The 27,738-nt window shown below is 49.5% G+C and overlaps 1 protein-coding gene across 1 annotated transcript in view; it reads left to right on the top strand.

Annotated features, from left to right (window-relative positions):
* Nucleotides 1-2,258: 2,258 nt before the first annotated feature.
* LOC142570628 (uncharacterized) overlaps nucleotides 2,259-27,738 on the top strand; it is a 508,617-nt gene continuing 483,137 nt past the window's right edge. The window contains exons 1-2 of the mRNA XM_075678990.1: nucleotides 2,259-2,275; nucleotides 11,412-11,487. The gene's annotated coding sequence lies outside the window, so the exon portion shown is untranslated. The remainder of the gene's footprint in view (nucleotides 2,276-11,411; nucleotides 11,488-27,738) is intronic.

Genomic DNA, 27,738 nt, shown 5'->3' with positions numbered 1-27,738 from the left:
CTGTTTAACACATCTCACACACTACACAGCACCCTGGCGGCACCGGACCGACTGGTGGGTTTTCTTTTCCTTTCATTTTTCTTTCTTTTCTGTTTTCTTGCGTTCTGTTGTTCCATGTTTCCTTGTCTTTATATGTACATATTGGCATCATCCTGGGATGGCCTCCACAGTTCATTCTGTTTCGCACCCCTATTGCGCTTCAGTTGACGCCAGACATGTGGCATGTATACGTTCGTTTGCTATTCGCGCTCCGCTCTGCAATAGACGGTGTTTCCTGACCTTCTAAACTTTAACATTGTTCTACGAGTGCAGCTTGAAGACTAGAAAGCGCGAGAACGTGTGAAATGGATGCGGGCAGTGCCAGCAGTGCGCTCTTTCACTTCGTCTTTCATTGTTTGGCATGGTGCCCGTGCTAGAATAATCACGATCAAACTGTCCCAGCTTCAAGTTATGTTTCTGTACGCCGCACTGCTTAATATTGTGTGAACATACGATCCGCTAACTCCGCGCCTGCAGGCATTAGCATGCAAACGCGCTGTTTTTGGGCGCAGTAACGAACAACCCAATTCAATATCTCAAGCTGAGTGCTTCAGCATTCTTTGCGCCTGCAGTTAACGCTCTTTATGATTGCATTCTCACTCGCCCTTCCTTGCATTCTTCCGAAACCTGATCGTGGGGTCGATTTCAACCCATGCTCTATTATTCGAAAATTATGCAAAGTTTTCGCCGTGCCTCACGATGCAACGTTTTAAGATGCAAATTCGTGCAGCTGTTGCCTCGGTGCGCTTATAGAGAGCAACCCCTCTGAAAGCGGTTTTGTGGAGATAAGCGCTGTCGTAAGTGGCATGTCAATCTTTTGTTTCTTTTTTCTTTTTAATTTTTTTCCGCGTGCTTGCAGCCACTCGTAGCAGCATTTCTGACCAGTGCGATCCGGCTTCCCTCGGTCTGCTTGGTTCCTTTTCCAACCCCTATCGGATGGATGGATGTTATGAGCGTCCCCTTTGGAACGGGGTGGTGGGTTGCGCCACCCTATACTGCCTAACCTCCTAGCTAAAACAAGAAAAGAAAAACACTATGAACTCCCACAACCAAATTTTCTGATCCCCTATTGCGAACTGTGCTTTTGTACGGCTACGCTTTTTGTCGTGTCCCTACTTTTCTTGCACCAATCCTCCGGTCGCCTCTCACTAATCCCCTTTGCGGACATGTTTACTTTTCCACTGCTCCCGCTGAACCCGAGGCCTTCAAGGAGGCCAGTGGTGCCTAAATCGACCACTGTGTCCCCACATTATAATAAAACATGCTCCATAGTTTCCCTAGCCTTGCCGCAGCAAGCACATGCTTCTTCTTCCTTCTGATGTCTCGCTTTATGTGCGCGCTCGGTAACGAGAGCGCCTCTCCTCGGCGTCCGCTGCACCCGGCGTCCCGCGGGCTGCTGCCGCTGCAAGCCGCGCCCGCGGGCAGCACACGCGGCAAACAACGCGGCCGGTGCGCTGGTATCGACTGGCCTGCAGGCGGTAAAAGCCGCGTCCCCCTCCGCAACTCCGCCCCTTCCCCCTCTCGCGATCGCTTGTTGTTCAGCCGGCTCGCAGGGGTCGCGCGCTCGCTTTAATTATTTCTTCATTAGCGGTAATTAGTGCGAACAGGCCGATCCTGCAATTACACAACGCCGAGTTCGCCCTTTGCCTTCTCCTTCCTCGTTCCTCTCCCACCGCTGCTGCTGCAACAACAACGCGTTGTTCTCGCGGCAGTGCGGTGCCTGCTTCTGTGTTGTAAGCGCCGCGCTGTCGTTTCAACCCGCGGTTTGGTTGCCTGGGCCCCTCGCTGGGGGCGGCCAGGGGTCGGCGCGGTGCATTCGGTCGCAGCTACGGACGCAGCGAGGCCTGCGCGCGCGAGCATTCGGTCGCAAGCGCACGCAGAGTGCGCCATTCCACGCACTCGCTCGCCCCCGCGCGCAGCTCTTCCTTCGCTCCACCGTCTGGCCCCCCTCGGCTGCCTCACTTCGACGTTACGTCGAGCTGCGCTTTCCGCGTATTCTGTCGAGCTTTGTGCTTCCGAGAAATCACGCGCGCTGTGGTTTGGTGTGTGCGCGCGAAACGATTCGCGTCGCTTCCATAATCAGCACGCCTTTGACGGGAGGCACGGTTTTCGCTTGCTGACTGGCGCGCGGGATTTGTCGGCGCTCCTTTCAGCTCTCCCTCCGCTGTTTTCCTTTGCAGCTCTTGTGTATACTTGCTCTAAATGATGGCACAGCTGGACGAAGATGGATGTTTGCGTGAGTAATGCCGACAAAAAAAAAAAAGAAGAAAGATGCCTTCCTTTTTTACGTGCAAGCTTGTGCTCACACTGCGTAATTGATCGATGCGATTTGCGCGAGGGATGGAGGAGGGAGAGTAATTGTCTGCTATCGTGTAGGAGTCCGCATTTCTCTGCACAGTGTTTGTTGCTGTAATATCTGGGAAACATGTGTAGCAGGCATTCGAAGGCGTGCTAGTATGATAACATTTTCAGCTTGCGTGACTTCGCGGCGATGCGTCAAGATTAACTGTCGACTGGTGTAACGCCGACGACATTGCGTCGCTTGCAAGCGTAAGAATGATGAGCCATAATTCCTGTTTTGTTCAGGGAGGACGCTGTTGACCTTATTTCATCTTTATTTGTCATAAAGTATTACTCGAAGAGATGATACGGTTGTACTCGTCGGCTTTCAGGAATGTTTAATGGTTGACATGTTGACCATTATTTATTTACGCATACAGCAGCCCAATTTGGCTATCGCAGGAGTGGCTTTGCACATTCAGTGTAACATCAAAACATTTTTCTGCACAAATCAACTTTAACACCGTAGACATCATGATTGTTTCAAAATGAAAGATACAACAGGTAATAATAAACAAAGCATGAATGACTTAACTTATATGAAAATTTCTCTAAAGGCAACGACTTGGTTTCAGCTGGTAGTAAGTTAAGTTTTTTTTAATTGAACAAGGAAAGAAGCTATTTAGATAGATTAGTACGTGGTGAAAATGGTGCAAGGTTCAGTTTGTGGCTATTCCCAGTAGGTCTTAATTTAGTGGGAGACAGATAGTTGTTCGTTAATGAGTAGCGTGGGGTGTTAATGAGATTATGCAACAATTTAAGGCATTCACGGTCGCGCCGCTTGGACAGATATTGGAGACCTAGTCCGACAAGGTTAGATTAGATTAAGAAGTTCCAGTCAGGAAAGGCCGTACATGAAACGGATTGTTTTCTTTTGAACTGATTCCAGGACAAAGAAGGGTACTGCAAGCAAATTTGTTGATATTAGACAGAAGACCATTCACTCTAAAAAAATACTTGGCCCATGGCCAACTGCGGGCCTTCAAAAAAGAGCGCTTCTTGCTCTGAAAAAGTTTTTAGAGGAGACCAATATTTTGGGAAAATATTAGGTATCAGATGATCCGAATGCGCTAAATGATGTTGCGATTCGCCTGCGACACGTGGTTTTGCCGGCGCGACTGCGGCGGGGCGGCAGACATTTTTGGCCCGATCGTCGTCGCCGCAACGCTCATCGCCAGGTGTTTGCAGGCGCGACTGCGGCGATGCGACCGCAAAGGATCACCCTCGCATTCCAGTCATTGTGCCTGAACCAGGCGAAGCGAAAGCAGGGATCATCCTCTCATTACAGTCATTGTGCCCGACCGGCAGCGCTACAACAGGGTGCTACGAGATCGTGCTCGACATGGTGCTACGGCAGCGCTACAACAGGGTGCTACGAGATCGTGCTCGACATGGTGCTACGGCAGCGCTACGACAGGGTGCTACGAGATCGTGCTCGACATGGTGCTACGGCATCGCTACGACAGTGTGCGTCACCATTAGCCCATTGTACATTCACGTGCTCGTCTTTTGAGGGGTTCCTTCTTGCCCTCAACTGCGAGAGTATAAAAACAGCTGCCCCGGACGCCAAAAGGAGGGCTCCGATTTCTTCTGTTGAGTGAAGTGCTCTCCCGTCTCTCTACTTCGGTCAACCTGACCGCCAACTCTTTGCGATGTTAAAATAAACAAGTTGTTTTGTTGTTACCAGTCGACTCATGCTTTGCCGGGACCTTCGGATGCTTCCAGTTGTACCCCAGGCCGCCAGGCCAACGCTACCCTTGGGGCTTGCGACCCAGGTACAACCACGGGCGTCAGCGCCGAGTTCCTCCCAACCGATCGCGCCAGTGTCGCGATCCAAACATCTGGTTGGCAGCGGTGAGATCGCCTACGACTTCAAACAACTGTCTGCCAGCGGTGAGATCGCGACAACGGAGGCCAGCAGCGAAGAGATGCAGTTGACTGTATGCTGAACAGCTCAACAACGATCCGGGAGCAGTGCAACGAGCCCTGTGTGACGACTGGTTGCCTGCAGCGGAACGACTGCGCGGAATTCCTGCCTGCGAGGTTTGGTGAGTGCGGGACTTTCTTCTTCTGAGCTTTGCCAGGCTTTTGTTAGTGTCAGAAACAGAGCTGGTAATTGTGGTTGTCGTTGCTGCCGGGTTAGTGTGCGGCAAGACAATATTAGGCAGTAGGGAAAGCTGCATTCAGAGCAGCCATGGATTTGAAGTCGTTGCGCAAACCGAAATTGTTGGAGCTTGCAAGAGAGTTGGGTCTGGATGTCTCGGACAAACTCAGAAAACCAGAACTGCTAAAGGCTATTCTTGAGTTAGAGGCTGAGGATGACGAGCTGTCGGAATGCCTTGAGACTATTGAGGAGAGGTCAAAAAGACAGGAGCGCGAACTTAAAGAGCAAAAAGAGAAACAGGAGCGCGAACTTAAAGAGCAAAAAGAGAAACAGGAGCGCGAACTTAAAGAGCAAAAAGAGAAACAGGAGCGCGAACTTAAAGAGCAGAAAGAAAAAGAAGAGCGTGACCGTCAACACGCTTTGGAAATGAAGCGTCTTGAGGTAGAGATGGAACGCGCTCGTAATGGAAGTCAGGCACACGGTGCAGGAGAACGAGTATTGTTCAAAATGACTGACCTGATGCGGCCGTTTAAGCTTGGAGAGGACATTGGTTTGTTCCTGGTTAACTTTGAGCGAACGTGCGAGAAGCAGGGGTTCTCTCGGGAAACGTGGCCACAGCGCTTGCTCACTTTGTTACCCGGCGAGGCGGCCGACGTAGTCGCTCGCTTGGATAGAGAGGAGGCAGAGGATTTCGACACAGTGAAATCGAGTCTTCTAAAAAAGTACCGGCTGTCTGCGGAGGCGTTCCGTCGGAAGTTTCGGGAAAATGAGAAAGGCAAAAGTGAGTCATATACAGAGTTTGCGTATAGGCTTATGTCGAACATGCAGGAGTGGCTCAAAGAAGAGAAAGCGTTTGGTGACCACGATAAAGTTCTGCAGTGCTTCGGGCTAGAACAGTTTTATAGTCGGTTACCGGAGAACGTGCGATACTGGGTCTTGGATAGGCCAGACGTTTGTACGGTGGCTAAAGCCGCTGAGCTAGCCGAGGAGTTTGTGACGCGTCGGGCTCGCGGAGCTAAGGACGGTCAAAAGGGTGAATTTGGCTCGAAGTTTGAGAGGCCGAAATTCACGCCCATGAGATTAAAGGGGGACACGCGTAGTGAGGATGCGAGTGAAAGCAGTCCGACCAAACGTAAAGAGACGGCGGCAGCCAAACGCAGAAAGCGGTTCGAGATGAGGCGAGCGCGCGTTTGTTATACGTGCCAGAAGCCGGGTCACTTTTCGGCGCAGTGTCCGGAAACAACACCAAAAGTTGTGTTTTTTTCAATAGGCAGCACTGACGAGAACATGAAGCTTCTCGAGCCTTACATGCGAGACCTCCTCGTGAACGGGAAAGAGTGCCGAGTGCTTCGCGATTCCGCAGCTACGATGGATGTAGTTCACCCGTCTTATGTAGAACCCCATATGTTCACGGGCGAGTGCGCATGGATCAAGCAAGCCGCGGAAGCTCATAGCGTGTGTCTGCCGGTAGCAAAAGTGCTTATTGAAGGACCTTTCGGAGCGCTTGAGACGGAGGCGGCAGTGTCATCTATGCTGCCACCCCAGTACCCGTACCTATTTTCAAACAGGTCCGATCACCTCCTGCGCGAGAAGGGGCTTTTGTTTGGTGAAGCTAGTGTTCAGGCCTTAACCAGATCGAAGGTTCGGGAGCTCGCTGCAAAGGCGGTAGTTGCGGGGCCGACGTTATCAAACAACGAAAAAGGGTCAGAGGCGCAGCAAGCTGATATTCAGAGCACGCCCGAACTGAATAAACTTGAGTCTGTAACGTTAAAGGCGCCAGATACTGGAGAGGAAACGCCCGACGCGGGAAAGTTAGAAGAGCTATCTACTGATTTGCTCATCGCGCCTACGTCAGACGGACTTGATAGGTTGCTAAAAGTCAGCCGGACGGCTTTGATAGCCGAGCAAAAAAAGGATGGCAGCCTGGAAAACGTGCGCTGCAATGTCAAAGAAGGTATCGCCAGGAAAACTGCGCGTTTTGTGGAAAGAGGTGGAGTCCTGTACCGGAAGTATCTAGACCGCAGAGGAGTGGAGTTCGATCAGCTGATCGTTCCTCAATGCTATCGTCAGGATCTGTTGCGCTTGTCGCATGGGGGTTCGTGGTCCGGACACCTAGGAGTTAAGAAAACTAAGGACCGTCTCTTGCAAGAGTACTATTGGCCAGGGTGTTTTCGGGACGCAGACCATTTCGTGAGGACATGTGACACTTGTCAGCGGGTGGGCAAACCAGGGGACAAATCGAGGGCGCCGTTGAAATTGGTACCTATCATTACGGAGCCTTTTAGACGGCTCGTTATTGATACTGCGGGACCTCTGCCGGTAACAGCCACGGGGTACAGACACATTTTGACTGTGATCTGCCCAGCGACAAAGTTCCCTGAAGCAGTGCCGCTTAAAGAACTCAGCTCAGTTGAGATAGTTAATGCACTACTGTCCATATTTGCGCGAGTTGGTTTTCCTGCAGAAATTCAATCAGATCAGGGCACAGTGTTTACTAGCGCTTTGACGACAACTTTTCTCGAAAGGTGTGGGGTAAAGCTGCTACACAGCTCAGTGTACCACCCACAGTCGAATTCCGTTGAGAAGCTCCACTCCGTCATGAAGCGCGTGTTGAGAGCGTTGTGTTTTGAACATCGAACTGACTGGGAGCTGTGTCTGCCTGGGGTGATGTTTGCTTTAAGGACCGCGCCGCATGCGGCTACGGGGTTTTCGCCAGCTGAACTGGTGTACGGTCGCTCGCTTCGATCTCCGCTTCGCATGCTTCGAGAATCGTGGGAAGGTAGGGGCGACGACCCAGTCGTGGTGGAGTACGTGCTTAAGCTCCTCGAACGCTTAAGAAGGGCACAGGAGTTGTCAGGTGAAGCAATGACAAAGGCCCAGCAGAGGGCCAAGGTTTATTATGATCGGACAGCCAGGGCCCGTCGTTTTGAGGTGGGCGATGAGGTCATGATATTGCGCACATCGCTAAACAACAAACTAGACGTGCAGTGGGAGGGCCCAGCGCGAATTGTTCAGAAACTGTCGGACGTTAACTACGTGGTAAGTCTGCCAGGAAAGCGGAAAGCACAGCAAGTTTACCACTGTAATCTGCTCAAACCTTATAGACAAAGGGAAGCAGTGGTGTGCATGATGGTAAACGTTCCTGAAGAGCTTCCGGTCGAGCTTCCGGGACTAGGCTCAGTGACGAACAGGGAAGACACCGGTCAAGTCATTAGTGACCTTATCAGTAAAGCACCGCTGTCGCCCGAGCAGAAAACCGAACTACACCAGCTATTACAAGAGTTTCAAGGTCTGTTCTCTGAGAGGCCTGGTAGGACTTCTGTACTTACTCATGATATAGAACTTACCTCCACAGAGCCAGTACGATCCAAGGCGTATCGGGTGTCACCCCGCCAGAGCGATATTATGGAGGCTGAGGTAAAGAAAATGCTACAGCTCGGTGTTATTGAGGCAGGTGAGAGTGATTATACCTCCCCTTTGATTTTAGTTGAGGTACCGGGCAAGGAACCTCGTCCTTGCGTCGACTACCGCAGGCTTAATTCCATCACTAAGGATCAAATTTATCCGATCCCTAACATCGAGGAGCGCCTTGAGAAAGTTAGTAGCGCTCAGTTTATTTCCACCCTAGATCTTGTCAGGGGTTATTGGCAGGTTCCACTTACAGAAGAGGCTAGTAGGTATGCGGCGTTCATTTCACCAATGGGAACATTCCGTCCTAAAGTGTTGAGTTTTGGTTTGAAGAACGCGCCATACTGTTTTTCAAGCCTCATGGATAAAGTGTTGCGGGGACAGCAAGAATTCGCTTTACCGTATCTAGACGACGTAGCGATATTCTCCGCATCCTGGTCTGAGCATATGGCACACTTGCGGGCAGTGCTAACCCGCCTGCGCGAAGCGGGCTTGACAGTCAAGGCTCCTAAGTGCCAGTTAGCACAGGCCGAGGTTGTCTACCTCGGTCACGTGATTGGTCAGGGTCGTCGCCGCCCCTCTGAAATAAAAGTGGCCGCTGTGCGAGACTTTCCGCAACCGCGCACCAAGACCGATATTCGGTCGTTCTTGGGTGTCGCCGGCTACTATCAGAGGTACATCCCTAGGTACTCTGATATCGCGGCTCCCCTGACGGATGCTCTAAGAAAAACAGAGCCTCAAACAGTCGTCTGGGACGAGACAAAGGAAAGAGCTTTTAGCGCCCTAAAGAGTGCCCTAACAAACCAGCCTGTGCTACGATCGCCAGACTATACAAAAGGGTTCATTGTTCAGTGCGATGCTAGTGAGCGAGGCATGGGCGTTGTACTGTGCCAACGGGAAAATGGAGAAGTAGAACACCCCGTCCTGTATGCTAGTCGTAAGCTGACCAGTCGTGAGCAGGCGTATAGCGCCACCGAGAAAGAGTGTGCGTGTCTCGTGTGGGCCGTTCAGAAATTGTCATGCTATCTAGCCGGCTCGAGGTTTATCATTGAGACGGATCACTGCCCTCTCCAATGGCTGCAGACCATCTCTCCCAAAAATGGCCGCCTCCTGCGCTGGAGCCTCGCTTTACAACAATATTCCTTTGAGGTGCGTTACAAAAAGGGGAGTCTCAACGGTAACGCCGATGGCTTAAGTCGAAGCCCCTAACGTAGGAATCAGCCTCAAAATTGTTTGTTACTGATGTTTTTCTTCCTGAGGCAGGATTTTTTTTAACATATTGCTTTTGTTTAGTGTTTCAAAGTGATGATATGCTTTCTAGTGCAATTTTCCAATTTGTGGACGCGTTCTGAGTGATGCTAGACTACTGTAAGGAACTAGGCAGTGGTATAAAAAGGGGAAAGAGCCTGGCAGGGCTTAGTGAGGGTTGTGCCGTGCTTGCTGACTGAGCGGTTGAGTTTCAGCGTAGTTCTAACGCTTGCCGGGAACGAGAACAAAAATGTGAACTCTCCCGAAGTCACTTTGCAGTGTCCCGTGCGAACCTGAACGAGAGAACGAGGCCTTCTCTGTGCGCTGCGCTCAAGAAACGTCGAGGGACGCCCGACTTCGGTTATGTGCATCATCGAGCGACATCCCTCCGGACAGCGGATGCAGTCCCCTGTCCATCGGGATCTCCTTCCCCCGGCGGGGCGGTCTGTTGCGATTCGCCTGCGACACGTGGTTTTGCCGGCGCGACTGCGGCGGGGCGGCAGACATTTTTGGCCCGATCGTCGTCGCCGCAACGCTCATCGCCAGGTGTTTCCAGGCGCGACTGCGGCGATGCGACCGCAAAGGATCACCCTCGCATTCCAGTCATTGTGCCTGAACCAGGCGAAGCGAAAGCAGGGATCATCCTCTCATTACAGTCATTGTGCCCGACCGGCAGCGCTACAACAGGGTGCTACGAGATCGTGCTCGACATGGTGCTACGGCAGCGCTACAACAGGGTGCTACGAGATCGTGCTCGACATGGTGCTACGGCAGCGCTACGACAGGGTGCTACGAGATCGTGCTCGACATGGTGCTACGGCATCGCTACGACAGTGTGCGTCACCATTAGCCCATTGTACATTCACGTGCTCGTCTTTTGAGGGGTTCCTTCTTGCCCTCAACTGCGAGAGTATAAAAACAGCTGCCCCGGACGCCAAAAGGAGGGCTCCGATTTCTTCTGTTGAGTGAAGTGCTCTCCCGTCTCTCTACTTCGGTCAACCTGACCGCCAACTCTTTGCGATGTTAAAATAAACAAGTTGTTTTGTTGTTACCAGTCGACTCATGCTTTGCCGGGACCTTCGGATGCTTCCAGTTGTACCCCAGGCCGCCAGGCCAACGCTACCCTTGGGGCTTGCGACCCAGGTACAACCACGGGCGTCAGCGCCGAGTTCCTCGCAACCGATCCCGCCAGCGGTGCGATCCAAACAATGAGTAACATAAACGTTGTTCGTGATCATAATTGGTTTATGTGGCGATCTCAACTTTTATGCAAAATGTATAATTCTGTTCTGTACTTGCAGTGCATTACATGTTTGTGTGTTATGGCTGTTCTAAATATCTTACTTTATGTATGCGTACGTGGACTGAACTAATGCACACAACTTTGCGACTCATGTACTGTTGGACTGTATATTTTTTATTCATCCAGTGTTCTACTGAGTGCCATATTTCGTGTCGCTATTCTCCCTTTCTACGCAAATTTATTTCCTTTGCCAAGTGACAAGGAGTAGCCGGTTCCACCATAAAGGCGCCAACCTCTCCTAATATTCACTTCAATAAAAAAAAAAAAATGCCTGATACCTTATAAAGGGTTTCAGATGGGACAACCATATTCGAGAATGGGTCGGACGAGGGATTTCTGCGTTAGCAATTTTGTTTCTCGTGGGGCTTTTCGCAATGTGCGCTTTAGATGGCCCATTTTTAAGTGCTTAATTGCATGAATTCAATATGCTTTGACCACAATACGTTAAGTATGAAAATGAAGCCAAGGTACTTGTATCCGGGCATACTATAGCGGAAAAATTACCACGCGCAGGTCGCCATGCGGGTGACCTGGTTATAAGCGTAATATTCTTGACTGCAGAAGGATATTGCACCTTTATAAATAGATGCGACTCCTTGCCTGGTTTAGATGGCGATTCGCACTGAGAGCCTTTATAACGATGAACTAACTGCCTCTGATTTAGGCAGGGAGTTTTGTGTAACTACGGTCCCGTACTATGAGACAAGATCTCTAAGGTCTCACCGGGGTGTTTACGACGTAATATATAGCTTCTTCCGTGCTGTAAATCACAAAAGCACACGCGTTGAATTTTTCATTTTATTTACGGCTTGTTACTATGTCGGCGTGCTGCAGTTTACAACTGGACGTCAGTCACTGCAGTGCAAACAATCTTTTTTTCGTTCTTTTTGCTCTGGCGTGTGTTTCTTACAAGCCTCCTTCGTCAGGTGACACAGTGACTGAATTTTGTTTCTTTTTCACTTTCTGCAGGTAAGACCGCCACGGAACCTCCTGTATTCTTCCGCGACGTTGTATCTCGACGACATATACGAGCGCAACGTTACAGGTTCATTATTTATTTTGCGTGCAATATTATGTTATACGAGTCCGCGCAGCCCAAAATATTACGCAGAAACTTCACTGGAGTTGTCTAAGTATGCGTAAGTATACCCCCAAATTTCAGTTCGCCCACCTACAAATTTTAAGTTGGCCCACCCCAAAATTTCATTTGGCCCACCCACAAATTTCAGTTTGCCCAACCCTACTATAGATTTATCCATGCATTTTCCATGGAGCCTTAAATATTCCTGTCGGTGTGCGTAAATTTTATCATATGGGTATTCTCACTGATCAATATTTTATTTTGTTTCAGTATTTTTCTTATCGCTTATAAAGCTACCAATTATCTGCATTTACGCTAGTATAACGATTAAATGCGTTAATTTCTCAAATTACGCATTTTTGTGCAGATACAAGGCATTACACTTTTCGCGTTACGGACAGATTTTCCTGGCGTACTCGCCAAAGGATGCTTACGCACTAAAAAATGTGCGCGCGTTTGCCGATTGATTCCTTGGACGAAGTAATTGTAAAGGTAATTGCACACAAAGGCGATTGCATGGCCAACCACTCACTCAACGATGCGGCAGCGTCGTCGTTTTGGGTTAAGCTACGAGGGCTATATTTCTTTTTCGAGGTCCGATCGGTCGCTAGATGAAAACCGCAGTGAAAATCAAAGCTGTTTTATTTGGAACATTTACATACACTTCCCAGCTACTTCTCTACATAGTCGCCGCTCCAATTGAGACATTTCTCATAGCGTGGTGCCAACTTTTCTGCACCCTGGTCATAGAAGGAAGCGCTTTGAGCCAATTCTGTACGCTGGTCAGGAGCTCGCTGTCCGAGTCAAACTCCCGACCTCCTAGCCAGCGCTTCGTGTGAGCAAACAGATGGCAATCAGAGGGAGCCAAGTCCGGTCTGTGCGGTTGGTGATGAAACACTTCCCGTCGAAGACGTTGCAGGAGCTTCTTCGTTACAGCTGCACTGTGCGGCCGCGCACTGTCGCGAAGGAGGACAATGCCCGATGACTACATTCTTCATTGCTTGTTCTGAATTGCCTTTGGTAGTCGCGCTGTACGAGGCCACAGTGATGATCGTGCCACTTTCCACAAGTTCCACCAAGAGAACACCGCCGCTGTCCCAGAACACAGTAGCCATGCACTTTCTGCCGGAGAAGGTTCGCTTGAACTTCTTCGCTTTCGTGGAATCAGAATGTATCTACTGTTGGGATTGCTCTTTTGTTTCTTCAGTTTCGAAACGAACCCATGTCTCGTCCCCTGTGATGATTTTCTTAAAAAAAAAGAAAATCTTCTCCATCGTGGTAGCGCTGGAGAAACGCTAAGGCTGCGTCCATTATCTGTTTTGTGATGTTCGTCCATCATCTTGGGAACCCACCTCGCACAGGGTTTGCCGAACGAACTGGTGGGCCAGTTGGTTATACGCATCTATTGGATCACAGCGCACAGTGAATCGAGAGAGACTGACAGAGCAAAAAAAAAAAAAAAAAAAAAAGGTGCTTGGTGGTGTCTTTACTGTATCAGTCCCTGTAGATTTCCTGTGCGCTGTGATCCAATAGAGATTGCGGTACTGGAGTGTCTCAGTCACGGTGGTATAGAGAGCTGACCGTGAAATTTCGCGAAACGAATCACTCAACAGAGAAATTGTGAACCGACGGTTTTGCTCGAATCGCCTGATCGACTCGCCAAAATAGATCGTCGGTGTAGGCCCTCGCTTCCTTCCCTGCCCGCCTGCATCACGAACGTCTGTCTGCGTGTCCTCCTACAAACAGTTCCTGCACCATTGCCGCACTTTGCTGTCGCTCGCGAAAGTTGCACCGTGCGCGTTACTCATTCGTCGATGAATTTCGGCTACAATTGCGCCCTTAAGCGTGCAGAAATAGAACGACAGCTTCACGCTTAGCGGGAGACTGTGTTGTTGGAAGCACTTACTCACTGCGCGCTCAGAATTGACAGGCCTGAAGAATTGACAGCTGCGCCCTCGCGTGATCGGCGGGCACACTAGGGACAGCGTCATCGGATTCTCGATGTGGCGTTCATTTCGCAACAGGTCGAGCCTTGAAAAAAAAAGAAAAAGAAAACGTCGTGCTTGATGTTTTAAAGCGCTGACGTTTCGCTGCATGGCGTACAACTCTTGCGACGAACATTGAGAGCGAGCGAAAATGAGCGGACCTTAAAACCCGTTCCTCCAGTTTGTTTGTATACTCGTGAACACCGGCAGTCAAGCGTGCGCCAGTTACTGTAACTGCTGCCAGATCGTAAAACAAGCCGCCGGCGATTATGGAGGAAGCGCGGCTGGCGCTTTCCCCCGCGCGCTGGAAACAAACAAGAGCTCGTGTATTAAAACTAAAGCGCGTGCGTCATCACCGCATGCATAATTAGCCTGCCGCGGGCCCGTGCTTCTGCGGGTCTCGTTGCTGATTAGAGTAATTGAAGTGGCCGGTGCATTTCACACGTTTAGGCTTTTCTTCTTCCGCGGTTACATTTTTTTTTTTTTATTCAGATAGCTTATGTGTGAACTGAACTTAGAGACTTGCATGCTGTTAACCCGCCCGAGGCACGTTCAGACCAGCGGAACGAAAGCGCGAGCGGATTTTAATGCGGCGGCCGTTGCCCACAACGCGCAGGAAAAAAAAATAAAATAAAAAAATGAAACAAGATGAAACAGAAGTAATCGAAAGTAAGCAGGAGAGCAAAACGCGCACGTAAAACAAGGATGCTAGAATAGCTGCTACGTATTCACTGCGCGTTTCGGTTTGATCGCTGCCCTGGTCAGCATCACCAGCAAGATAGCCCAGGGCCAGCTAGATCACAAACCCTGGCGCTCGCCTCACGCGCCGTGAGACTGCAACACTAACTCGTTACTGCCCGATTTACTTGCTGATGAAGAGAGCTAACAAGGCGTAAGCGGTCCGCGTTTAGCCGAATGCTTTCTATTTAAATTCATTTTAACGTTTCCAACATCAGTAGTCGCACACTCAGCGCCGTTAAAAAAAAAAAAAAAAACAGAGCTTAAAATATAGTTTTGTTTTTCCCTAAGCCTCCGCGCGCGTGCGCTAGTGAAATTACCAGTGCATACTAAAGCATTTGTAATCGAGCAGGGCTTGCGAGAGGGCCTGAAGTTTTGCAGCGCAGCTGTTAGCCTCTCGGTGGTCGGCATTTTTCGTGTCCGTGCGGGAACATAGAGAGACAGAAGGGAAGAAGGAAAGGCAGGGAGGTTCACCAGACTGAGTCCAGTTTACTACCCTACACCTGGGGAGGGAAATGGAGAGCGAAAGAGAGAGAGAGAGAACACATGAGTCTATACCGCACTTTCACAAAATTATCAATTAGCAATGGCTCATATCCCCCATGAGCAAGCAAGAACGCAATGGCTCATTCCCCTCGTAATGCAGAGGCTACAAGGAATCAGCAAAGTGAAGCGAACAGTGCATACATTCATTCGAATCACGCATACAACGTACAGAACAGCGTACGTTTCAATAAAAAATAAACAAGCTCAAAACAAGCATCTATCGTCGTCAGCAATGGCTCATAACCCCGTAAGCAAGCAGGCAATACAACTGCTCATGCCACAGTAAGGCAGAGGCTACGAACGCTCAGCAAAGTGAAGCGAACAGTGCACACAGTCATTGAAATCATCCGTACAACACACAGAACAGCATATGTTCCTATAAAAAACAAGCTCAAAGCAAGCACCCGAACCATGAATACCCCCCTCAGCAGGTGTAGTGGCGGTCGTGCAACAGCTTCGCTAGACATCACCTTTCGTGTATGCCGGAATGGCGAGTCAAATTTTTGACAGCTATTTGCCAAGGCGGACCAGCTTATATTCGTGATATTGTGTGGAACAAAAAGAAGTGAGTTTGCCTCACATGGCAACTGTGTGAAAGTCTTGGGGCTCTATATTTTTGTTGTTTTGTGGTGTTTTGTTGTTTTCAGGTTGGGTATGGTGTTAATTGTTCCACATAAGTGAAGAGGAAAGAAATAGAGTAGATAAAAACGAAATGCGCGTAAACTGTCTTAGTTTGTTAGTGGAAAAAGATCAAGAGCCGTATTCATAAAAATATATTACGCTATATTTCTTTGTGACCGGAAGTTCCAGCCGGAGGTTCCGGCCAATTATTATGCTGGTCATATCATTAGCAAAGGCAAGCCGGCGAAAAGATAGCTTGCAGATGATGAAAAGATTTGTAAATACGGACCCAGTTTAAGATGGCTCGTATATATATATATATATATATATATATATATATATATATATATATATATATATATATATATATATATATATATATTTGCCTATATGTTACTTGGTGCGTTTATTTGCTAACAATATGCTTATTCGTTATTCGGTGATATTAATTTGTCGCTTCACTCGTTAGATGCGAATGCAAAAATATCCTATGTTATTGTTTTCCAGAATGTTAACTATTATACATTTCCATTCCACTCCTGTAATAGTCCTGTCTATGGGCTGACAGTATGTGAATGAATTAATACTTTTATGCAGACTGCTCTAGGTGCACTTGAGCGCCCGCACTGAAGGGGAAAGCGCTAATCGAGTCGTGAGGCTTATAGCGCGTGAAAAAGACAAGGACGAAAGTGAGACGTGGCACACACAGGCGCTAACTTGAAACAAAACAAACATTTTTGCTGCAAGTTAGCCCCTGTGTGTGTCACGTCTCACTTTCGTCCTTGTCTTTTTCACGCGCTATAAGCCTCACGATGTCTTACCAACAAGCCCAAATCACTGCTTTACAGCTAATCGAGTAGTTTGTTCTCGCTTGCATTTCTGGCGTGACAGATTTGTTGACCTTTGGAACGAGTAACGTGCGAAGCAAGTTGCGGTAGAGTTGAACCTAGGGAAAGAAATACGTTGCGCTGTAGCTTCACACTCAGCTGACCGCCGGAACGCACTTTCCAGGCCGCTGCGCCGGCGCAAGAGGCTGGCGGTGTGCGGCTCGCGAGGCCGCCACGCATGCACACGGTGGCTCGGCGCTTGCTCAGGCGCGCTCGCGTAAAGAGAGCCGCTTGTTGTGGCGGGCAGCTGCGGCGCCGGAAGTCCAGAGTCCGCAGTTTCCGGCGCGGCTGCTGCGAGTGCTTAACCGCGCGCGTACTTGGAGCCCGGCGAAGTTGCGTCGAACGCTTTTGGGAACGGGGGCGGCGACTTTTGTAGGCGCCGTCTCGCCGTATCGGTGCCGTGTGCGGTGGTTGCTGTGGATTCCGTCAGCCTATACATGTGACGAGAACCGAACTGGAAGAGGGGTCCGGCTCATTGCTCACCGCTAGTCGCCGTGATCCCCGCCAGCTGTTTGCTGCATTAACGACGGCATTATTGACCTGCGCGAGCGAATAAAAAAAGAAGACACGCACATAAATCAGACGCGGGGGATTTCGACAGGATTATGCTCGTCCGGTCCATGTGGCGGTCCATGGTGGCTCGTGCGGTTTGTGCATATCACCGCGATAATTCGCGTTAACGGCAATCGCCTTCGAGCACGTGCAAGCTCATCGAGGAGGGCTTCGCCGTTGTCAAGCGCGGGCATTCGGGCATCACCCCGGCATCCATTGAATTATTAAGCGAGGAAATCGTGTATCGTCAGTCAGTCAGCTTTCCCGTTGGCTGACATCGTCGGAAGCTGCGATAGGCTGAATGGCGTAACGACCACATGTACGCGTTAACATGCGTCGGCGCGTGAACGTAATACGCGTCTCGGTGCCCTGCAAGAAGCAGCATCGTGACAGGCGAATTGCTTGTATAGGTCTATCGGGTTCGTCTACATCGTACGCCTAATCCAGAAGCCTTATGAATAAGTGCTCGTGTGTTATACAATTCTTCTAGCTGCTCTGTGACATGCTTTATATGTGTATATAATTGAAGAATGGGAAAGGATGGTGGCTTTTCCAGCTATTGCGCACGAATTCCCGCATTACCAGTGACGTGTGTGGCCTGGCTGAGCTTCTCATTTCCTCTTAAGGGCAGCAGTCAATTCAAAAGTTGGAGCGCCCTAGAATGCGTTAATATGCGCACTTATTTTCTCTATTTATCCCTTCTCTGGTTCTATTTCCCATTCCCTTTCCCCAGAACAGGGTGACAAGGCGGAAGTTGGACTAGCTAATATCCATCTATTTCCCTATCTCTTTCCACCTCCTCCTCTTCCGTTGAAGACTTCTACCAGCGAGTCGAAGCCAGAAATCGCAAAGCCCAAAACTAAAACGCAAACGAATACAGGCGAGCAGAAAGCGCCTGGCCGAAAAGGAAAAAGCTGCACAACTTGCGAAGCAGTCGCAACAAAATGAGAGAAGTGAAGGTGAAGTTTTCGCGTGGATATTCTTTTCTTTTCTTTCTTTTTTTTTCATCTCACCCGCGCTCTACCATGTGCGCTGCGCCGTCGGGCGTTGTACGAAGCCGGACACTCGGAAGAGACTGGCGCCACTTGGAGAAAAGCAAAAGACCAGATAACGGCGGACGCTTCCAGTCTCGATTCTTAATTAACGTCATTCAAGCTTGCATTCTACGCCAGAGTGAAGAGGGCGACCGTGTGACCTTACATAGCGCAAAGAAAGCTGAGCGATACGTCCTACCGAAGAATTCACAAGCGCGCCTCCCACAGAATACTGTGCCGTAAGCCGTGCCTCTTCCTTCCACTTCGTTCGTCTTAATTCGTTGCGCGAAAGAGGCGCTGCGCTCTGCCTCTCGTATTTAGCTCGATAGAGTCCCTCCCCCCCCCCCCCCCCTCCCCGTCCCAACTTTACGCACAGTTCGCGGCGATATGATAGAGCTGCGTGCCGTTGTCATTTGGCCTTTGGCACACACGTGCTTGCTCATTCCAGACAAGACAAAAAGACATGGGACAAATGATCGCCTACACCGAGAGGACTTAGCAGCATACAAAACTGAAACTTGAGGAAAATTAGTAAAAATGGAAGGAGAGCAGAAGAGAGAACGAAGGCATACGACAGAAAGGCTCCTACTTTACGACGGCGCGTCGCAGAATCTATATCAGCAAAGGATATATATATATATATATATATATATATATATATATATATATATATATATATATATATATATATATATATATATGTGTGTGTGTGTGTGTGTGTGTGTGTGTGTGTGTGTGTGTGTGTGTGTGTGTGTGTGTGTGTGTGTGTGTGTGTGTGCGTGCGCGCGCGACAGAGAGGGGGGGTAGGTGAGTGCATGTGTCGGCGCAGCTTGGAGTCCTGCGACCCGCGAAATTATGGCCACCTGCGCAGACATGCCCCCTGCCCGAGCCAAATGCCGCGAGCACGGTGCACAGTATCTTATGTATTTCCGTTAGTTGCGTACACTGTATTTTTTTATTTCATACTTCTCGCTAAACCCGCGCTTCGACTTAATGTTAAAAGAAACGTTCGAAAGAAAATTTAAAAAAGCGAAGTCAGATGTGGAACGTGCTTGTTCCATTAACAATGAAGCCAAGGAGGGGGCGCTGGAACAGATATTTCTAAGTGGTGGCAAAGAAAGTGAAATAAGCTTTTCTAATTGAATCAAGAAACGACGGAAGTAAATATTATCTGAGCTCTCAAACGTCCAGCTTCCAACACCGCAACATAATTTTCGTGTTTTTCTTCTTTGGCACTTCTTCATAATGCTGCCTCTGCTTGCCCTTTCGCAGTATTTGCAGTCCCGCAGGCATATAATTACGGGGGACAAAAGAGAGAGATAGATAAAAGAAAAAAAAACAAAAACACACACACACTGGCTCGTTTCACCTGCGCGATGACCTGCACATTTTTTTCTTCTTCCATCTTGCAGTACAGTGGCGGATTGTTCTACTCAAACACCACGGAAGTAAATTGCCTCCACCAGGAGTTCCGCTCAGATCTTTCTAATACGTGAGACTGTGCGCTCCAGGTGTTCGGTGCATTCGCGGCCGCTGCAGTGTGCGTTGTCATTGTGCCCCCCCCCCCCTTTTTTTTTTAGAAGAACGTTTTCTGGAGAGAGCGGTACAGTTTAAATTTTGCGCTCGCGCGGTTAAAGCCCAGATTCCTGCCCGAGCTCTCGGAAATCGTGGCAGTTCCTCCTAATAAGTCGCAGTTAATTAAAAGTTAGTTTTATATATTACGTAAATGTAATTCTCGCTGCCTTCTACTGACCTCTACTTTCATGAGTATGAACTTGGACAGCATGCCATCTGTTTTGCTTTTTCTTTTTCGTCTGTCGTGTTGGTTTTGACTCTGACGAACTCCCCTCGTTTGCACTAGCTGCGGAAACAGTCCGGATAGAAGAGCCAGCCCTCGTGCGTGACCTCCCGCTGTGCTTGTTTAGTTTGATGTGTTTAGCAGTGGTTAACATTCTGTCTCTGGAAGCCGGCTCGTTGTTCATTTTTTCCGAAGGAGCGTTATGGTACATGTACAATACATATCGTGTGGCGTCCTTTTTTCTTTTTTTTCATTCGTACGTGGGCTGATTCACTTTATCAGTCAAAGGAGCCTCGTCGAGCAAAGTCACTTATTCCAGCCAAGTCCGGTCGAGTCACATATTCGAGTGACTCGACCGACTCGACTTGAAGTCAGGTCAGGCAGCCGACCAGTTGGCCATTTCCCCAAGGATTGGTTCACTCTTTGCGTGCTGTCTCTTTTCGTTCTTTCATTCGCGCAATCGTGCAGCGTCCTGCCTTCTCCCCTCCCTGCGAGTATATGGAAAGTGGTACGCCCGCCGTCGCTCGACAGGCAGCAATGTGGCTGCAATAACCGCGGCATCTCCCTCCCTTTCGGCACAGCGGTGTAACTGTCTTCGGTCCTCCGGCCTCTCTCGCTTTCCGCGCGCGTTTCGTGTTCATTTCCGCGGCCTTGACGAACAGCGCCCATTTCGAGCCGGCTGCTGTCGCAAGAGGCAGAGGCGCAGGTGCTCCGCGGTGCACCCCACTGCCGCCACGCTGGCGCGAACCTTCGGCGCTGCTCGGGGGCCGAGTCTCTCGTCTCTTCCTGTATTGCTTTTTTTTTTCCCACTTCCTCTGCCGTGGGGCAATATTAGCTACGGAGAGGAGGCCTTCCCGCTTATTGCCTCCCTGGATTCTCTATTATTTTCGTTCTTTCCGTCGCTGCTGTCGTGGAGCTAGCTTATTTGCTGAATGGTTGCCTACACTTGGTTAGTAACATGAAGATGGCTGAGGCATTCCTATAGAAAAAAAAGGCAAAATCTTTTTTTTTCTAACATGCAATTCATTGGGTGATATAACACACACACACACACACACACACACACACACACACACACACACACATATATATATATATATATATATATATATATATATATATATATATATATATATATTTATATATAATGTGAGATAGATAGATAGATAGATAGATAGATAGATAGATAGATATGTTTTTGCATTGCATTTGTAACTTTGCATTCAACTATTTTAAATGTTATTCAACCAGCACGCATGAGTGTGGCTTGATTGAAATCAAGTGTGCCTCAATATTCCGCACATGAGGAATGGTATGGCCGCACGTGAGGAAGAGAAAACGACATGAAGTTTCTTCGACGCCTAGTCATGTACTCTGCATAAGGAGTGTTGCACGTGTTATTAACGAATCAACGAAGGCAGTCGGCCAATAGCAATCAGGAACGGAAAGCTTTGCTACGGCCACGGCTTTTCGACTCAGTTCGGTCTGTATTGTCTCAAGCTTGTTCGAGACTCACTTGTGGGATTATAATGGTAACGTCCGTGGTTTTTATTTTCTTCGCGATTTATTCGGTTATTTGCGTATAAGCGTGCCTGCGTGTTCCATCGGTACGTGAATTGCCCGATTCGCCAAGCGCGCCGAGTGCATCTTTAGGCCCACGGCTCTTCCTAAGCCCACGCAGCAGCGTTGTACAGACACCGTGGTGTGCCCTCTCCCCTTTTGCTGCCCTTTCCACTATAGCGTTCTCCTGCCGGCTCGCCGAAGAGAAAGCAATTAGCCGTCGCGTGCCCGTAGGCGCGTGCAAGGCACACGCACGCAGCAGCAGCTTGCGTGCGTCTAGTCGCGTACCCTAAGAGGCTCAGTCGTGTAACACCGACGGCTCGGTGATAGCGCAATTCTCCGCTCGCTGTCATCTGCCAGCCACTGACACACGCGCCTGCTAAATCCTTGCGGGACACCCAGCACGAGGGCGACCCTTCGCACGCTGTCCCGTATCCGTGCGTGGTTGATACGTAATCTTGCGCAACGAAGCCCTCGTTGCGCAACGGTCTCACACAAAGAGGGCCCAGGGAGAGGGAAAGGAGAGGCGGGAGTTAGAACGGTTAGCCAGTGCAAAGACCGGCTGGCTACCCTGCGCTGCAATGATGGGTCCGCACCCTAACTTTATCACGCACACGAGCAGTTGCGTACCACAGACAGGGTCGCGCGCACTTGGAGCTTACATGTGAGTAACATCAAAGGCTCCTTTTTTTTTTTTTTGGCGTTTGATATCTTGCGGAATATTTTTGGCATTTCGGAGTGAAATGTCTGTTTTTCACCTCGTGGCCTGTGAGATCTCAGCTTTTGAGATCATCACGAGGGGAAACAGGCGAAGTGTAGAGCAGCGTCGTCGGTCAGCATTCGGTTTGGCAGTGGGCTTGTCTGACATCTCGGCGTCCCCCTCGTGTCGCCTCACTAGCTTGGCAAAATGCTTTTGGACGACACGAGGTGAACTACCGACACAGCGCAAAACTACTACTACTATTACTACTACTACTACTACAATAATAATAATAATAATAATAATAATAATAATAATAATAATAATAATAATAATAATAATAATAATAATAATAATAGTGTGAAAATGGGGATGAAGAACAACAAGAAGAAGAATGCGGTTAATCACTTGCTGGGACGTAGGGGTAATTGAAAATTCGGAGTATTTCGAATAAGTTCGAGTCCGCGTTAAAACAACGATGTTTTGCACCTTTTGTCGAATTTATCCGAATACAGCGGATTCCATACGTAATATTTTCTTTAGAGATTTGCGCGTGATGGTCATGATTCCGCGCAATGCAACGTGCGATCCGCAACCGCGAAGCCTCACCGTCGGCCGGGAGTTGTACGTCGTGGTACGCATATTCGTACGAAGAAGCGGTTGCGCAGATGTCCTTCTCACGAGCATCGTAAATACGGCTCGAAGCATTTCGCGTGCTGTGACCCATGCCTTGAAGCGTCGCAGTGAGTTTCGTTTCGCCATCGCGCGGCTCCGCGTTCTGCGGTTGCGTGGACCGCAGCCGGTCGCCGAGTGGCAACCAGTCCGCGTCCGCCCCGTGCAGAAGATGCGAGACAGTGGCCCGCTGGGAGGCGCATCCACGCTCAATGGCGAGGATTCGTTTTTGTTCCCGAGACTCCTCGCCACGGGTGCCCTCGCTCGTTGGCCCTCCTCGCTGCCACGCATCGACGACAGCGCAAGCGAAGGACGACCGGAATCTCGCCTCTCCCTACTTCGCGAGAGAGGGGCACCACCATCCAACTCCTGCCATTCTTTCGCTCAACAACTCCATATTCTTCGTCGGTTGATTCGTTTCTCTCTCCCTCTATCTCTCGGTCGTTCCTTGTCTCTCGGCTGCCTACATGCCGCGTAGGGCGCCCGTTTCACTCGCACCAACGTGTACCAGCCGCTTGCGTGTGCGGGGATCGGCGTTCCCCTCGCATGTGCGCGCTCTCTTCCAGCCCGCACCTTACCACCGCCGCTTTCCGATGGGCCACGGCGCGTTTTCCAAGCTGAGCTGCTCTGCCAGCGGGAGAAGCTTGATTCCGCGCCTCCCTGTTTGGTGGCGCGCGGAATCTGCGGTATGCGAAGGAAGCGCGAGGGTGTATATACTGCCGCGCAGGAAGCTCGATTCGACGCAGTTGTCTTTCCTTTTGCTTACTTATTTCACTTATTCTTGTCCGGCTTTCATACGGCTGTTCTCCTGCGCTCGCTGCCGCTCAGCTTCCTAGACGAGACTTCCTCAGCGTGATGTAGCTGGGTCGTTTTAATAATGCACGCGGAACCGGGTCACATGTCCCTTTTCTTTTCTTGAAGTCTTTTCTTTCGCTTCTTTTTATGCGCATGTGGTTGATTTGGTGAGTCACTAGATAAGTAAGTTGCTGTCCGTTTTCTTGCGAAGCGCCAGCACTCTGCCCATTATAATGCCCTGGATTATCTCGTTTTTCAAGCTTATTTGACGTCGCTTGTCGCCATCGCATATTTACATTGTTGCAAGCGCAATTCAAGAGGAGGGCTTCTCGTGTATTGCCTCGATATGTTGGGCCTACGCTAAAAGACGCTATTATCTGCGTCTAGAGCCATTATGTTCCCCATGAAAAGTATTCGAAGCACAAGGGTTTCGTTACTTCTCGTCGAATTTTATTCTCGTTCGACTGGCTTAGGTTTACGGAAGACGTGCATTACTCTCTCTCACTTTCTCTCTCTCTCTCTCTCTCTCTCTCTCTCTCTCATGCTTGCTGTTCTTACGGTCTTATTGTTCGTACGGCGAATATTTCATGCCATTTAAATTCGTTATTACGCTTTGTCGACTTCCATTACCTTGCATGTAGGTTGCGCGGCGCGTTATGTCGGTGCGGTGGGCGTGTCGATAAGTTCAGGTAGTTGTATTTTATTGCTTTCTGTGCGACTCCTCGGGCTATTCGTCTGTTACCATTAATCTTTTACAACTTTTAGGACGCCTGCTTGCGCTGTGTCTCCGCGTGGTGGCGCCGTCTCGATATCGGACGATATAAGGGGCTCAGTCTAAGAAATTATTACATATAGATAACCTTAACACTCTATACTAGGGGTGTACGTATATTCGAAACTTTCGGATAACGAATCGAATAGTGTCCTGTTCGATTCGGTCTTCGAATCGAATAGTCACTATTCGTAAATGCCAATATCTTTCGAATACTTTTCGAATATTTCGTAACGTCAACTGCGCCCACTTAAACACAAAATTAGAGCAAAACTACGGTGAATTTTCACCCCTGCGGGGAGAGTATAGACATAAAACGTGAGAACTTGTGTGGTGGGGCAAGAGAAAGAGAGAGAGATTAAGAGGAAGGGCAGGCAGGTTAACCAGATATCAGTCTCCGGTTTGCTACCCTAGACTGGGGATGGGAGATAGGGGTTAGAAAGAGGACAGAGAGGAAAATGTTAAAAAAAAAATTACCGACGATTACGTTACTTCCTAATGCGAAATTTGAGCGCAGCAAATAAGCTGTTTCACCTTTTCGATAGATTGAAGCAAAGAAATCGAGCAACACATGTATGCGCTATCACAGAATTTTTTTTTTATATTTCCCGTACTCCTGGATCATCTCGACGGCGGCGACGGTAAGCTTCTGCTTCGGCGGCACGCACCTCTGGATTCTGACGGCGACGGCGCTGGGCCTCTGCTCTGGCAGCTCGTTTAGCAGCAGCAGCAGCAGCAGCAGACGGAGGACTTCCATCGGTCGTCTCGCTCATGGCTCAGAAAGAACTGGCAGATAATTTCGCAGTGGCGAACGGCAGCGGCAATTTCGGCTCGGGCGGTGCACATATACAGATCCGCCGCCACCGATCTGGCTCTCTGATTGCCACCGCACAGGGCGAACGGCAGCGGCAATTTCGGCTCGGGCGGTGCACATATACAGATCCGCCGCCACCGATCTGGCTCTCTGATTGCCACCGCACAGGGGTTGCATTGGAGGAGGAGCGAAGAAAGGAATTAAGTTCGAGCCGGCGCTTTGACAACCGGAGACTCGCAGGAAGAGGGGGGAGGGGGGCGGCGTGTACACCCAGCGGCAAACGATGGGGGCAGAAGCGCGCGCAGCAAGCGGACAACACGATAAAGGGAGGAGGGAAGAGATAGCAGCGACTGACTGATGCCGCTGACGCCGATACAGGGGGGGGGGACCCTTTCCTCCTCTTTCTGCATGGCGGCGACGGTGTTCTATGCAGTCACGTTATCTTGACTCTCTAGCGGCGTCAGCGGCATCCAGCGGTATCAGTCGGTCGCTGCTAGCGCTGGGGGGATGAAAGGGGGGCGGAGCTGGTTACGAGGCCGACGACGACGCGAAACCCAGGAACGGACGCCAAAGAGCTGCGCTCTAAAACACGCACACACGGAGTGGGGCAAGCTACGTATCTTAGGTATAGCCATACGCTTAAAGGCTATACAGCTCTCATTCGCACTCTCCGAAGAGTCATGTGCATGAGAAGAAACCACTTGTTTGCTCCTTGTTTTCCATTTGTGTTTTAATGCCTAAGCATTCTTTGGCGAGTACCCCAGCAATATCTGTATGTGACGCGAAAGATGTAAAGCTTTGTTCCTGCACAAAAATGCATAATTTGCCAAGCTAGGACATTTAATCGTTAGGATAGTGTAAGTGTATGTTAGTGTAGCTTTATGAGCAATAAGGACCAATTGAAACCCAAAAATAAAAGCGGATCAGATAGTTTTGTCAGCAAAATCGCGTCCGTAACGCGGAAAGCGTGACACGTCACCCATAGGGATACATAATGCTCCATACAACTTGCATGGGGTTGCCTATGGTAGGGGTGGGCCAACTAAAATTCGGAGGTAGTCCAACTTAAATTTGGGGTTGGGCCAAGTTGAAACTTGGGGCGGGCCAACTTGGAATTTGGGGTTGGGCCAACTTCATATTTGTTGGTGAGTCGACTGAAAGTTGAGAGTGGGTGAACTTAAGTTTGGGGGTGGACCAACTTGAAATTTGGGGGTGGGCCAATTGAAGTTTGGGGTTCGGCCAATTGAAGCTTGCGGAACAAGATCAAAAAGTAACAGCCGAGGCAAAGAATGCTTACGCATTTATGGACAAATCTCAGAGTTATTGTATAATATTTTTTTTTTTTTTACAAACAGCGCTTCATAACGTACTATGTAGTGACAGAAACTTCTTAGCTTAAGAATACTAGGATGTGGACGTTTTATAACTACTGTGATATTAGCTGTTCATTATACGAAAACTGTTCGAAAACTATTCGTTTCGCTTCTGTCACTATACGATTCGTATTCGATTCGGTCCCAAAAATCCGTATTTTCGCGCACTTACTCTATAGTAGCGCATAAAATGGGCTCAAATTTATTGCAAGCGCGCGCTGTACTTTGTTCGGCCGCTAAGAACGCGTGCATTCTGGCCGCCTCCGTGAATGTCCCGAACGGACTAACTTCTGGAAGTGAGGCGATCGGAAAAGAGAGAAGACATATAAGCTGGAAAGCGAAATTGGAAGATCTACACAAGAAAAGAAGAGAGAGAGCGAGAGAGAGAGAGAGAGAGAGAGAGAGAGAGAGAGAGAGAGAGAGAGAGAGAGAGAGAGAGAGAGAGAGAGAGAGAGAGAGAGAGAGATTTGTCCGGAAAGAAGCAGCAGCTTCTTCTGACCGTGCTCGCGGCCTGATGCCGACCCGGGAACTTACTTGACCCCCCTGGGGACACCTTTACGACGATGCCGTGACAAGATTTCTCTTCCGAGCCGCGCAGGCTGAGCACGCGGGCCGTTGCATCGACCGTCCTCGAGCACGCGAACAAGCAAGGACGCGGGGGCATACGTGTACGTGCGGCCGCGCATTCATTGAGCGGTAAAAGAGGAGAGAACGAACGCGCTGTACGGAGCTGAGCCTCCCCCCCACCCTGGCTGCGCAAAAAGAACGGAAACCTTCGCGGCCGGCAAAGCCTCGTAGACGCGCAGTAGCGTTGTCGTTCCCGAAATGCGCGCATACTTCGTATCGCGTTGGAAGTGGGATGTAAAATAAGAAGCGGGGGAAAAACAAAAAAAAAAGGAAAATGTAACCAAACGTAGTAATGAATGCCGTGCTCATTGCGATGCTGTGAGAGTGCACTTTTGTGTGTTTCTTTTCAGAGTTAAGTTTGTTGTCTATGCCAGCCTTTTTTTTTTTTTTTTTGTGGTTCGTTCCCGCTTGGCCGTTGTTAGGAGTGAGGAAGAAGGGTTGGACAGGCCCCAATGCTCTGCTGCGGCATATCTGTCGCTGGCTGTAAAAGGCGGGTGCGTCCCTGCAGAATGATTCCTTTACGCGGTGTGTTCATTTCGTTCTGGCGGCGGCCCCGGTTACGGTGCCGTCGCGCACGAGACGCGGTGCTTTATATATATATATATATATATATATATATATATATATATATATATATACTGCGGTTGCTGCCTTAATAGCCGCGTTCCACGCGATGCCCTTGCACGCGCGGCCGCTCGTTTCGTTCTGCGACCGATGCGTCTGCGTTCTCCACGCATTCCC

Source organism: Dermacentor variabilis, chromosome 2, assembly GCF_050947875.1.
Source record: "Dermacentor variabilis isolate Ectoservices chromosome 2, ASM5094787v1, whole genome shotgun sequence".
NCBI classification, from domain to species: domain Eukaryota; kingdom Metazoa; phylum Arthropoda; class Arachnida; order Ixodida; family Ixodidae; genus Dermacentor; species Dermacentor variabilis.
Note: the sequence above shows the minus strand (reverse complement) of the source record. Positions and strands in the feature narration are given on the sequence as shown.